The sequence below is a fragment of the Nicotiana tabacum genome, chromosome 7 (assembly GCF_000715075.1).
Source record: "Nicotiana tabacum cultivar K326 chromosome 7, ASM71507v2, whole genome shotgun sequence".
Taxonomy (NCBI): domain Eukaryota; kingdom Viridiplantae; phylum Streptophyta; class Magnoliopsida; order Solanales; family Solanaceae; genus Nicotiana; species Nicotiana tabacum.
Window position 1 is genome coordinate 171,047,810 of NC_134086.1, and position 15,497 is coordinate 171,063,306.

Consider the following 15,497-nt stretch of genomic DNA (forward strand, 5'->3'; position numbering starts at 1 on the left):
ATGAAAGGAAAAAGATAAAAGGGAACAGAATATAAAGACAAAGGAAAAGATGACTCTTTAACAAAAGAAACTACAAATAAAAACCTATCAAACGCAGATACCGACTCTAATGGTCATGACATGCACATGTGGCCTATCCTCTGTCGTCAATCGTCTTTCAAGACCTTCAATTGGCAATTCCCCATCTGATTCTCAATCTTATTCGACTTGTAGTGCCCGAAGGTTTTCACTATCAAGTCTCTCTCATTTTGGTTTTTCTCTCAGCTTTCATCGCCTTATGGTGTCCGTAAAGATTTTCACCGATAAGACTCTCTCATTTGTATCACTTTCCAGCTGGGGATTTGGAGTGTTGCCGGTATGACTCTCTCTGCTGGAGATTAGAGTCCTTTCTGCTGCGGAACAGAATGTTATGTTCACCGGTAAGACTCTCATTTGTCTGACTTGGCATCTTTTAAAGGCTGATCAGAAGGTCTTTCTTTGGACCGTAATGTGAATTTTTGGATAGGGCTAGAAAGAAAGGATATTAAAGGATCGAAAATGCATCGATTTTGGGTTATTAATTACAACCTTCGGAACTAGATTTATTTACAACAAACGCAACCTTTGCCCCAGTTTCTTGCTTGGGGATATCTTAATTGATTTTTTTTTTCATTTTTCAAAACTATGACCGAGCCGTGAAGAGCCTACGTATCCTCTTTGAGGAATTAGGTCAAACGTAGTTCCCAATTCCTCTTTTTCATTTGACTTTCTTTTTTCTTTTTGTTATCATTTTTCTTTTCTTTTCTCTTTTTCTCTTTTTTTTTCGTTTTGTTGTTTTCTTTCTTTTTTCTTTTTTCTTCGTTGCTACTGATTCCGAACGAGGGGTATGAAAGAAAATAAATAAGGCTCAAAAAGGGGTAACGAAGGATAAAGTGTTTAGGTAGCAGAACAAAATGCCTTCGTCATTCCAGTCTTCAAAACATGCCAAGTGCAAACAACACAATTGAACATAGATTTACAGTCTCTTCCGATGGTGCTGGACTTTGACAATTATGTTAAACATTTTATTTTTCCTTTGTCATTTCTAAAGCACCGTTGGGCGACACTCTCATTATCATGAACGACCCTCATGCCAATTTGGCGAATCTTGCTTTTAACAATTTTCTTTGTGTTTAACTTGCCCTAGTTCCATATGACTCGAGCTTTGAATAATCTCAACCGTCCTTATTTCTTTAAATGTTCTGATCACCTTTTCGGGGTTTTATGATTAACTTTAAAGACTAGGCCCAAACTGTGTGCGCATGTCATGTCACTAGAATCGGCGCTGAACAAAATGACAAAAGGACTAAACAAAGAGATGACTAGAAATAATAAAAGACCGGATTTTGCATTAGATTACTGGTGGAATGGTTTGAACAACAAGACAAACGAAACAAACCAGAATAAAATCCTAAAACAACCTGGACAAACTTAAACAAACCGCTATGATAAAACGGAAAGATAAGCGGAAAGATATTGACACAAAACAAAATCCGAATTACAATCCTAATAATCCGAACAAACAGAAATGACAACAAAATAAGCCACTACAAGCTTCTCTCTTGTTAACCAAGGAACGGAGCGTCCTCCCACTTTATCAAAACTGGCATCTTAGCCACTGAGCTTCGCATCAATACTGCCAAGACCATTATCAGCTTCAGTATCATCCATCTTCGTCAACAAGTTCCCAATAGGATTCAAGTGCTTCTGTTATCAGGCCTGATCCCCACAGAGTGTGTATCATGAGGTGCAAGTAAAGGATTCTGAGTGTCATTGTCCGGCTTACCACAAACCAACCACCTTAACTTTCTTTGCAAAACAAACAGGTTAGAATGGACTAAGTCGGTCCTCATTATTAACAACATCTTTTTTTCTTTTTCTCTTTTTTCGATGTTTTTTTTTCTTTTTTCCATTTTTCTTTTTTTTTTCATTTTTTTTTGTTGTGGTCGAATCTTATGGAGATTGCCTACGTATCATGACCCCGCATGAATCAGACCTTGCGTAGTTCGGACCAATAAAAGATAAACAATAATAAACACATTTTTTTTTTCAATTTTCATATTTAAATAAACTGGGTTTCAAAGGTTTGAAGATGACCTACAAACTCGAAAATCAAACGACCCACGTATTCTAATCAAAATACTTGCAAACTTCAAAAACAAATGGCCAACTTCCTTCCTCCATTTGCTAATTTTAACCAAATGGTTGTTTTTGCAAACGTGGCCCCTTCCAACTTTCACATGAATTTTGAGGCCGGAGAGGATTATTTTATGACACTTTACAAACTTGTCCGTTCTTTTACAAAAATAACCTTTCGACAACTGAAAGATACTCTAATGCTATTTCGGCAAGAACGGTTTTAAGACGCGGCCGAAGCTGGCTCGGCTTATTATGACAAAAATTCAAACGGTATTCACCTGACCGCTGACTCTTTGTTGTTTTTTTCAAATTACAATAAAAACCTTGTGTTGCAAACGCGGCCCTTCAGCGCCTCGCGGACGAAGATTTATAGGGCTGTGTGGGTCAACTAGACCAAAAATCCTAAACATGACCCAAAAGGTGGCTGTTTATGCAAAGTCCGCCTTCCGGCATCCCTCTCGGGAACATTCGGCTATTTTTTGACAAAACAGCATCACCCGACTTATTTATGACTCTTTTTATCATTTAAAATTAGGAAACTCAATATTGCAAGCACAGCCTTTCAACGTCTCGGGGACGAAGATTTTTAAGGTTGTGTGGGTCAACTAGATCAAATCTTAAAAAATGACCCAAAGATGGCTGTTTATGCAAGGTCAACCTTCCGGCTTCCCTTTCGGGAACATTCGGCTATTTATGACAAGACAGCATCACCCGACTTCTTTATGACAGAATTAAAATTTTGACACATTTTTTATTATTATTTTTTGTTTTTGGCTATTTTAGCAAAAGGTGGGGTTGGACCCGATGAAGGTTGCCTACGTATCTCACATCCGGTGAGAATCAAACCCGCGTAGTTCGGGCAAATAAACTATTTTTGAGAAGACCCTTTTCCTTTTTCTATTTTTTCACAACAATCAAACAAACTATTATTTTCCATTCATAACAAACAAGCAAACTAATAAAAAAACATAAAACATTCCTTCTTTTTTTCTTTTTTTTCAAAATTTCGGTAGAGTTTCGACACTACTTGGACATTAGTTTTTTTCAAAAAATAAGTAGTTATATCTCTACACTGTTATTTTCTCCTCTTTTTCACGATTTTCTAATTTGTGGAAAATGATGACAACATACAAAATCTTTTTGAATTTTTCAATGCTCTTTTTATTTATTATTATTTTCAAAAATGTGGCATGGGGGACATAGGGAATTCTAAGACTTCTTGGATTCCACAAATGTTCCCCATGTGCTTTTTCCCAAAAATGAAGCGTGGGGGACATAGGGAATTCCAAGACTTCTTGGATTCCAAGAATGGTCCCCATGTGCTTTTCCCACAAGTGAAGCATGGGAGACATAGGGGATTCCAAGACTTCTTGGATTCCCCATGTGCTTTTCCCAAAAAATGAAGCGTGGGGGACATGTGGAATACCAAGGCTTCTTGAATTCCACAATGTTCCCCATGTGCTTAATTAACATAATAGCATGCTTATCTAAAAAATCGTGCAACTTTCTTATTTAACGTGATCAGCATGATAAGGAGTGCCATTTGTCCGCGACTATCATTGGTCCGCCAAATGACCCATTCACCCTTGAATAAATACAACATGTAGCACATATGATGCCAAAAGATGGTCTATTATTTTCAGGTTGCTTGTCCTAGACGGACCCAACCCCTGTGTTGAGTCCCCTAAGTCAAATGCACATGATGCAAATAAACGTTTCTACTAGGGATCCGGCATGTGGCTTTGTTATACTAAGTTCATAACCTGGGTATTTGTTCTAGACCTGGCTTACCCGAGCAGACAACTCGAGCCGAGGATGGGAGCTGTGTACCGGTAACCAAAAGGCCATCCGGTTTTGCAACTCCTCCGAATCCTCGTTCTATTTTGGTATATGACACTAACAGAAAGAAGTCACGACCAGCGTGCACTCCTCAAGAGAGAGAAGAGAGGGGTTTCAGCACAGTTTATATATACAGTCCAAATAATATCAAAGCGGTAAGAGCAACATTTTGCACATTTAGGCTAAAACATATAATAAAATCAGATAATAAATAAAGCCAAATAATAACAATTATTCTAAGCTCGAATTCTTAACCCTGAACCAGTGGTTCTGGGTTATCGCATCCCCAGTGGAGTCGCCAGAGCTGTCACACCTCCTTTTTACATACCCTGCGAGGGCGTAGGGAGTTTTTTCCAATTAAAGGACAATCGAAACAGGATTTGTTTATTTATTTCAGAGTCGCCACTTGGGAGATTTAGGGTGTCCCAAGTCACCAATTTTAATCCCGAATCGAGGAAAAGAATGACTCCATATTACAGTCTGCGTACCAGAAATTCGGATAAGGAATTCTGTTAACCCGGGAGAAGGTGTTAGGCATTCCCGAGTTCCGTGGTTCTAGCACGGTCGCTCAACTGTTATATTCGGCTTGATTATCTGATTTTATACAAAATATGAACTTATGTGCAAATTTTAACTTTTACCGCTTTCATAATTATTATTATTATTATTTTACAGGGAATTGCAACGTCGTGAAAACATATCTCGAACCACGTTACATCAATGCACACGTGGTTGTTGACATATCTCGACTCGGTTGAGATTTGGATTTGGGTCACATAAATGTACACCCGAGTTAAGGAAAATAAATTATTAAAGGCGCGCCTAATGCAACTAGCGTCTTGTTATTTTGGGGAAGGCCGTAAAATTCGCTAAACGGCCTGTCCTCGAATTCTAAGTATTTTAATATATACATTTAAAGGGCCCCGCAGCTTGTGCATTTTTTGTTTGTCGAGGCTCGTCTCATTCATTATTAAAAAAAAAAGAATTTGCAACGTTATGGAAATGCATCTCAGACCACGCCACAATCAATGTACCCGCGATTAGAGACACATTTCGATTCCGTTGAGATTTGGATTTGGGTCACATAAATGTGCACCCGAGTTTAAGGAGATAACATTATTAAATACGCGCCTAAAGCGACTAGCGTATCATTATTTTTGGGTAGGGCCGTGAAATTTGTTAAACGGCCCGTCCCGGAATCTAAGTATTTATTATGACCACTTATTGAGGGCCCCGCAAATTGTGTTTTTATTTGGCGAGGCTCGTCTCATTTTTATTATTTAAAAGATGCCATTTTTAATACCTTTAACAATACCAAACCTTACAGCCTCTTTACAACTAAAATCCCATAACTTGTCAAAAGTTTAATAAAGGAAGTTTAGCGAATGAGTGTTTCGGAAGTAGTAACAATAGGTACTAATACTAATTTTGTCCGAATGAACTAAGCAAAGGAAGGGACGAACAAATTAACGTCAAACTTGTGTCATAGAACAACTAACCCAACTTAATTAAATGACATCAAATAAACAAGAATAACATAACGCAAAATGAACAAAAATGCATACGGTGCACACATAAGCAGAAAATTATCATACCAATTTCTATATTGCATCTTCGAACATATGACGTAACATTTCCTTATCTAGTACTTGAGGTTTACTAACCTGAACAAACAGGGACGGACAGAGCCATGGACCAGCCCTCAACATCGACCTCAACGGATAACCTCGAACGGGAAACCATAGAAAAGATCATCAAAGCTCAGACGGAATAGCTCGCGCCAGAAACTCGAACACGAACGGACTGAAAACGAGTCATGGCTGCTACTGGTTTTTCCAGATGGTCATTTGGACGCTCGTTACTTTTAAGGGCTGGGTTCGACGGAGTGCCGATTGAGGGTCGTTTGGCAAAGTCGGAGTTCAGTGGTCGTTTGATCCACTGCTGGGCGCGAGGAAACGACGGGGAGGCTGGTTGTGGCGTGAGGTTGAGCTGGAGGTTTGGTAAGCGATAAGGCAGTAATGGAGGTTTGACGGAGGATGGTGAAGCTGGTGGCGACAGTAAGGTCGAGGGGGCAGTGACGACAATGGTGAATGAGCTGGGTTGTTTGGTCGTCGACTGGAAAATGACGACGAGTAGGAGCTCGCTGGCTGGGGAGATAGGGTGGTGCAATTGGCTTTTGGTTACGACGGGAAGGTGACGCAGAAGCAGCTGCGACAAGCAGCTGGGGACGATGGGGCTGACTATGGTGGTTTCACGGAGGTGTTCGCTGGATTTTGCTGGTTCAGCAGGTGGTCGTGGGCTGGTAGTTTGGATGGTCGCTGGACGTGAGGAGTAGGTTGTTTGACGGGATGTTAGGTGGTGGCGTTTGGACAAGATGGTGATGGAGTTAGGGCTGGTTATGACGACGGGATGATGGAGCTAGGAGGAGGAAGAGTGACGATGGTTACGGGTTGTCTGGTTTCGTTTCCGGCCAGTTATGGGGGTTCCGCGTTGCTGCTGGTTCGTGAGGGATGGTGGGTGGTTGGTGGTGGTCGTGAGGGTGTGGGACTGGTTGGTTTGGGTAGGGTTCCGTTAGGGTTTTTCTTCTTCTTCTTTGAGGAAGAAGAAGATGAATAGTGTCCGTTCCCCCAAAATTTTCCAAAGTCCAACCTTTAAAAATCTGTTCTCACCTGTATTTTGTAATCCTTGCCAAGCAAATGGACCCCCATGCGTGGTGGGGTTCGAGACTTGTGTCCCCCACGCGTGGTGGGGTTCCCCGTGTGTGGGGTTCCGTCCGTGTTCCCCACGCGTGTCCCCCATGTGTGGTGGACTCGAATATTTATGGGCTAGGCCCGAAAATTAGGCCTAAAAACAGGTAGTTTGAACCCGAATATTATTCTTTTGCCCGGACCCGAGAACAAGAACACGACGTTGCTCAACTAATCCTATGTAAGCAAAATAACTACCAAAATAAGACTAATATTTAAAACAAAACAATATCTTTTTTTTAATATTTTTTCAAGACTAAAATAGCTACAAAACCTTAATAAAACTATTTTTTGTAATTTTCGTTTTTTTATATAAAGATAAAATATAAAGTAATATTTTTGTATTTTTTCAAAATTTAAAATGACTACAAAACATTGATAGAACTATATTTTTTGGTAATTTTTGAAATTATATACAGTACAAAAATAAGGTACGATTTTTTTGTATTTTTCAAGTTCACGAGAAATACATAAACTAAAACTATATATATATATTTTTTGTAATTTTTCTTTTGCGACGAAAATAAAGTAAAATAGTCGAAATAACTAAAATAGCTATATTAAACCTAAATTAAAAAGTTACGCTGAAAATGTGAAAATTCTCGGGGAGGGTCAAAAATCACGCGTCTACAGCGTCTACAATCACATTCATATGGAGAAACACCATATGTCGTTTCGGCATCCCCAAATAGATCAATTGTGACAACGGACCCTAGTTCACTGGGAAAAAGATCGCCGAGTTCTTCGAAAAATGGCGCATCAAAAGAATACTCTCCACGCCATATCATTTCGCAGGTAACGGTCAGGCGGAGTCCTCCAAAAAAACAATATTGAACATCATGAAAAGGAAGCTCGAGAACGCCAAGGGACTATGGCCAGAATTACTACCGAAAGTGTTATGGGCATACCGCACGATGCCGAAAACAAGCACAGGAGAAACACCATATATTCACTAGTCTGTGGGACTGATGCAGTAATACCGGTCAAAGTCAGTGAACCAAGTCTAAGGTATTCAAACGCGTACGGGCCAAGCAGCAATGAAAGCAAAAGCCAAGACCTCGACGAAGCTGAAGAGCGGAGAGACATGGCCTACATAAGAATGGTAGCTCAAAAACAACAGACAAAATGGTACTACAACAAAAAAACCAAGGTGAGGCCACTCAAAGTAGGGGACTATATACTCAAAGCCAAAACACAAGCAAGCTAGGATCCACGGGAAGGCAAACTGATTGAACCAATTTGGACGACCCATACAAAATCATGGCGGCGGTAAGCAAGGGGTCATTCTAGCTAGAAACAATGGAGGGAAATCTACTACCAAAACAATTGGAATGTCGCTCACCTCAAATACTTCAATTTCCAAGTATGGACGTCTCCCGAGTCATACTCTTTTTCCCTCACTCGAGTTTTGTCCCAATTGGGTTCTCTTGGGGAGGTTTTTAATGAGGTGATGAAGAGAAGTTTTGAAGTTAAAGTTCATCGCTCGACCTCTCAACTACTTTTCTAGATCGACCAATAAAAGGACTAGATAGACTGGGACTTCTCCAATGTATGCATGAACAGAGAAAGAAAAATACGCAAACACACGAGTTTCTCATTTCTCTACCAAGTTCATACATTACGCCAAACTAAAAGTCAACATTTGACCTCGGTCGAATCGACTCACATGCGACTTCGTTAGAATTAATTAACATTCGACCTCGCTCGAATCAACTATCATTTGACTTCGTTCGAATTAATTAACATTCGACCTCGTGCGAATCAACCAAGAGTCAACATTCAACCTCGTTTGAATTGATTAACATTCGACCTCGTTCGAATCAACTAGCATTTGACTTTGTTCGAATTAATTAACATTCGACCTCGGGCAAATCAACTAAGAGTCTAAATTCAACCTTGCTCGAATTGACTCACATTCAACCTCGCTCGAATTGATTAACATTTGACCTTGTTCGAATCAACTAGAATTCGACCTCGTTCGAATCAACTAGTAGTCGACCTCGATCGAATTAATTAACATTCGACCTTGTTTGAATCAACTAAGGGTCAAGAACTCTTACAAAGAAAAACATTCGAAGAAAAGCAAAAAGGGCCAAGAACATACAACAAAAAATCATAATCATTCCATTCCAAAAATAAAATATCTTGCAAAGGGCCAGAAAGACGCCCCCACAAAAAAAGAAAAAATAAAGAAAAGAACAAAAACTAAGTACACAAGTATCACACTACATCATCTCCGCCTGCGCCATCGCCACCTTCACTGCGCGGTCCAGTAGCACCATCTCTACCATTACCCGCGCCATCAGCATACTCATCATCATACCAAGCATTAGATGCAAGTTTGTCCAAGTCCTTGTCATCATCGCCGGCCCCCGGTGTAGCGGGTTCATAACAACAGGAAAGCCTGGCATCACGTGATTTAACACATGCATCTTCGAAGTCGGCCTCAGGAAACTTCCCCGCAGTCATCAAATTCCTATATATGTCCAGCGTATCCTCGGCATGGATCCACATCTCGTATAAATCACGAGAAACGTCAGGGAAAGCGGAAGCATGAGAAGAAGAAGGTCGAGCCAACAACCATGCCTTCTCGGCCTCAAGAGTGGCAACTTGCTCACTTAGGCTCGAGACATCTTTCTCAAGCCCACCTATTCGCTCATCAAGCGCGCCTCGCTTAGCCCGGCCGTTTCTTCATCAGTTGCACGTTCAAACCTGATGACGAGGATAGAGTCTTATAATGCCACTGCCTCTGCCAAAGTCGCTACCCGGGCCTCCTCGGTCCCCTCCAACTCTGTCGCTTTCTCAGTCAACTCACCACTCAGGCCAACAACTCTAATTGAGCTTTGCTCAAACTAGGCTAGCAGAGACAAGATCGACGCACTCGGCCACGACCACCTTGCTCACTTCGAGCTCATCATCCTTGGCCCTAAGTAACCCCTCGAGCTCACTACATTTGCCAATAGTTCGCCCAAGCTCCTTGTCCTTCTGGTCCAACTCCTCCATAAGAGATTGGAGGTTCCCGCCTACTCTGAACTGTGCACACATCTCGCGGTACTTATCACGATACCAGAGGTACTTTGAAACTATTTTCTTAAAAACAACCTTTCGTTTTTCCTACCAGCAGGTGATCTCAATCTCCAAAATGATAGTGTTACAACCCATGTTTTTGTACCTGAAAGTCCGTCGTGAGTCAATTGATGTAAGCTAAAAAAGGGTTAAATCCTTCTACAAGGACAAGAAAGGTTTGCCGAAGTGTTAAGCAAGTTAAGATGAATATGAGACTTGGTAATCATGATTTAAATGAGTTTAAAGCCATGATATGACTATATATGATGTTTGTATTTGAAGTATAAAGTTTGAGAAAAATTGGATTTAAGTTGCGGAAAAACCGACTAAGGATTTGCCTTGTAATGAAGCTTGAGTAATAAATTTCGTGTGCTATATGAGGTCTTTTTGGGACATATTATATATCAAAATGAAGGTCTTGGAATGTAGTTTCCAACGCTCCTAACCGTTTGCTCATACGACATCCGGATAAAAAGATATAAGTATTTGAAAAAGGGCCAATGAGATGGTGCCAAGTAGCACCTTTTGATTTTTCAACAAAAATGGATATTTATCTTCCTATGTCGTCTCTTTCTTCATAATTCCAGAGGGCTCGACCAAATAAAACCCCTAACCTCACCCTTAAGCTATCCACAAGGTTATCCAACAAGATTATCGTCCGAGGCACGAAATCACGAAGCAATAGCACTAGAACGATCCCCACGACGTAAGTATCGCTATATAGCCTCTCTTTTTCTTTGTAGTTCGAATTTTGGAAGGTATTTTGAGGTTAATAAAAATTCCTAATATCTGGTTTCAAGCTCTTAAATATCAAGGAAGATTGATTAATTTATTTCATAATAGTTAGAACTCACGGGACGGTGATCGAAAGCCGTGAGTTCGAGTTATTTGATTTGTAATGGACTATTTTGTGGGCTATTTCGTGTAGCTTTTGGGCTGTATATTTTGCTGCTATTTAATGGAGTTTTTGGGAGATAAATGGTGTGGAGAAACACCACTTAATGACGAAATAATGGATTAGTCATTCTTTGTAATATTTTCGGGGTGTTGGACACTACTATAGTTGTCGTTTTTGGTATGAATTGATTGGGGGTGTGTTGGGCTGTTGTAATCTAAATATAACATGGATTTTGACTTGCATCCACTGTAACAAGTAATTATATTGTGTTCCTACAGGCGTTTAAGGTTATCTTGGCATTGGTTAAGTTAAATGGATGAAATAGACATGAACTAGTGAATAAAGTTGCTAAGTAAGAATAATTGAAGTTTGTGGATCATTTTCTTTGTTATGGATATATGGTATAAGGCTGGAATTATTGATTCATTATCATGTTAGTGATACTATTAAGTTAAAGTAAAAAGTCTATAAGGGATGATATGAGATATACAAATTCTAATTAGAGCTTGTCGCTCGTCGTAAAATAGTTATGACTTGTTGTTGTTTTATGGTGTCTTGTTATTGATAATTATGTGTTGCTGAATTTTTCTGGTAATTGTTGTTGGTATATGATATTGGAGGAGGCTCTTGTTACAGGGGAGATGCTGCCCGAATTTATATAAATGGGCTACAAGTTTAAGTTGCAGACTTAGCCTTTATTCAACACTGATTTTGAATCTCCTTATGCAATGGTAGATTGAGTTGAGTTGTTTGAAGAGTAGCTTGGGAGGTATTAAGGACTCACCATGGTTAAGGTATGTTAAGGCACTTGCCTCTTTCTTTTGGCATGATCTAAAGTGAGATGAATACTCTATTTCATAACGGGTCTACTCCTAGAAACTAAGGTTGCCCATGTTGTTCTTTCCTTATAAAGTTATTTTAAGCAAGTATGTATGATCGTTGAATCCTATAGAAGCTCATATTGATGGTATGATGTCTATAATGTTAATCGAAGGTGCAACGACCTTAAGTCACTTCAAAAGGTTTAGAACGTGATTCCATGAATCTAGTATGCATTATATATAGTATCTATTTTACTCTACCGAGCCGCGCTATAGTAGGACGGGTACGACACCTATTGTGCAACCACTAATCAGTTGGGTTTATCGAGCTCCACGAGGCCGGGTACAATTTTACCGAGCCTTATGATGGCCGGGTACGTTTTTACCGAGTCCTCTTTGAGGCCGGGTACAATATGATGATGATGATGGTGCCTATAGAGGTGTATGTTTTTAAAAGTTTATGTATATATATGTATTATGCATTTCATGTCAGTAGCCCCCAGATCACGCAGATGTTACAGGTTGTATCTCCTCTATCTCTTTTTATATTACTGTTCTTGTTTATGCTTTCCTGCCTTACATACTCGGTACTTTATTTGTACTAACATCCCTCTTGCCTGGAGACGCTACGTTTCATGCCCGCAGGTCCCAATTGATAGGTTGACATTCCTCCGAGTAGGCTATCAGCTCAGCGGAGGTGTTGGTGCACTCCACTTGCTCCGGAGTTACCTATTTGGTCAGTATGCTTTGGATATATATTGATTAGTATGGCGGGGCCCTGTCCTGGCATTTATGATTTTATGTACTCTTAGAGGCTTGTAGACAGATGTCAGGTTTGCAGATACTTGTATGGCCTTGTTGGCCTATGTGTTGAGTTTACAAATGGTCATGTTGGCCTTATAAGCCCGTATGTCACATGTATAAGTTTGTATATCATGTTGGGTCGTCATATGTTGAGTATTCCCTTATGTTTTATTCTTGTTATCTTATGACTGGTTTCTGGCTCATTTACTCAAGATAGTATAATAAGAAAGATATGTTATGTTGGTACTCGGTTGAGTAAGGCACCGGGTGCCCGTCGCGGCCCTTCGGTTTGGGTCGTGACACTTAGCTTGAGGGATTATGAGTTGTGTCTTATTTGCTACATGTTAATTGAGTCTTGTTTATGGGTGTGTTGTGCACCACACTTATAAGCAGGAGGCTACGAGGCATTTAGGACTGTCACTCTTTCTTCTTACTCTATATCGTGTTGTAGAGCTCAATTGTAAGAATTCAAACTTCTAAATTCTATTGTGTTCGTAATACAACAATACCTCATCCAAATAAATAGTTGGTATGAGATTGAATGTGGTTGTGGAAGAGTTGAGTCAGAGGAACTCGATTTTGCATTATGCTTGTGATAAGCAAATGTGGGGTCTTTACCAGATCAATTGTGTACTAAGATGTGTAGCTTCTTGATAAGGAGCTCTAAGACAAGAATATCTATCCACTCGTATGGTAAAAAGGAATAAGTGAATCGGAAAGTAGACACAAGTTTCAGCAAGTAAAACAAGCAAGATAACGAAGGGTACGAGGTACCTAGTTAATGAAGATTATCAGTATTTACAATTCAGGCAGAGAAATGTAAGTATTGGTGTTACCTTCAATATTAACGGTGATATATACAATTGACCACACCCATCTCAGTTATGCCCTATGAGAGCTAATAAATATAGTTTAAAAGAAGAAGGTGATATCAAGATTCAATTCGGGTTAGAGTAACCAAAAATTATGGATAGATTGTTATCATTAACTAATGTATCCGAAGGATAGTGCAAATGTGGTAATAGATATCCTTGTGAGACACCTAGATGGTGAACTTTAGAATAGTACAATCAGATATGAATACTAGAATATTCAGAAATTTCAGAAGATAGGCCGTGAGATCCTAGAAGGGACAAATATTTACCTTAGTATGACTCTAGCCCCGAGTAAATAAAAGGAGAATGTTAGGCATTCTGAAGAGCCAGTGAGATGAAGCAAGGGGCGCTAAAAGGGAAAGAACATTTTGTTAGAGTTTTCAGAATAAAGATATTATCCGGAGAATAAGAAGAGAGTAAATGAAGCATCCTGAGTAAGATGTAATATATGGGTGATAACATTAAATCAAAATATGACACGATGACAAAGTCTATAGTCAAGTGAAGGAAAATACAAGAGGTGACATGCCTTGAGGCAATAAAAGAGTATAAGCCATAAAGTCATATCCTTATTTCGAGAAATGAGTTGGTGACTTCAACGTGATTGCCAAGAGGAAAGGTTAGACCCCAGAGTAATAAAAATCAGTATGAGCTGGTGAATAAGATAAACGGAACATGAATTAGGGACTGAAGGATTTTATAATGGTTGATATCATGAGAATTTCAGAGATAACATTCCGACAATAATAGAATCGAAAAAAAAAATAATAACCTTTAAGGTTCATTCAGGAAGATGCTTCCCTAAAGCAAGCACATGGAGCAGAGTTAAGCTTAAGGGAGTAAGTGTGCCAGTTACACTAAGTGTCACCCTTGTGCTTAATAAATTCAATTATCCTCGGTATAGAGAGGTTACCGCAAGGCGAGTAAGATGTTAGTGAATATGTGAAAAAAAAGGCAAGATGAAGGGGTAACTATGGAATAGTAAAGGAGGAATGCGGTAAAAGGGTGAAAGGAGTGAGATAGCATCTATTTAGATCCTATAGATATGATATGACTCCAGAACATTATCCAAGCATGACGCCGGAGAGAAGAGGTAAGGGTTGCGCACCCGATGATATTGATAAATAAGTGCAAATGAATACTTGATACATAGGGAGCCAATACGGGAGGTAACTTGAGACAAAGTAATTAACTAAAGAGAGATTACACGGAATATAGATATGAGAATAGACCAACGCATGGTTTGTAGTTGATTCAGGAAGAGCCAAGTTATGGCTATACAAGAGGTTATAAGCAAATCAGTAGAGATAAGCGTAGTGAATCCTAATCTAGTAAATTTAGTCTCGCAGATATGATGTCGTAACCTTGAGAAATATTCAACTAGGAGTTGGGTTACTAAAGGTACCGTATAAGTGTCACGGAAATAATGGAGAGTGACACTAAGGAGACAATCAAAATCTGAGTTTAGAAGTAACCCTACGAGCACAAGGGCATGAAGGTATGTAACTAAGGATGATTGTAGGCGAGTAAGAACATCAAAAATTCCTTCGGGTATACAGTATAACAAGATCGTAACTTTATAAGATCCAGAAGGTCTCCTTAAGTACTACAAAGAAAGACTAGCTGAGGAAATAAGGAAGAAGGCTTCAACTTAAGTATAACGATATAAAGAAGAAATGGTCAGTCTCACTACAATATGGTATACACTCCATAAGAAAGTCGCACCTATCGTGACTAATTAGCGGGAAGTCAAAAGTGATATTTGAGATCATATGAGTTATAGGAAATTCAAGTATTGGTGGGCAATAAGATAAGCCAAGTATTCATGCAACAAGTGGCATAACAACCAGGAAAAGTGATTCCTTACATTTAAAGAACGTCGAGAAGGCACGAAAGGAATTATTCAATCAATGGTCCAGAGTTAATTACGTTGTAAATGCATTTAAGACTTTAGGGTTATATCCATGCAACATATATGTTGACATTCATACAGCTATAGGAGACTCTGGTATAAGTTAAAAGAAAGAATTAAGTCCACGTCACCTATAAAGGCTTGAATTGTTAGAATATTATATCATGGATACTACATAGAGTCCATGAAAGGCTAATGTAATAGCTAATACCCTAAGCTGAAGATTGGAAGATAGCCTAAGCTTAATTAAAGGCTGAGAAGGAAGAGGAAGCTCGAAAGTTACATCATGAGTCCGATTGTTAGACCCAGATGATTATAGAAATCGTGACTCAAACTATAGCAGGAGCACTTTTAATAGAAGAGGTATAAGAGAGATAG

General features: G+C 39.4%; 1 long non-coding RNA gene across 1 annotated transcript; it reads left to right on the forward strand.

Annotated features, from left to right (window-relative positions):
- Positions 1-10,404: 10,404 nt before the first annotated feature.
- On the forward strand, positions 10,405-12,471 carry LOC142182603 (uncharacterized). Its single transcript, XR_012711417.1, has 3 exons — positions 10,405-10,515; positions 11,344-11,501; positions 12,152-12,471. It is a non-coding gene; the product is annotated as an uncharacterized LOC142182603 (long non-coding RNA).
- The last annotated feature ends 3,026 nt before the right edge of the window (positions 12,472-15,497 follow it).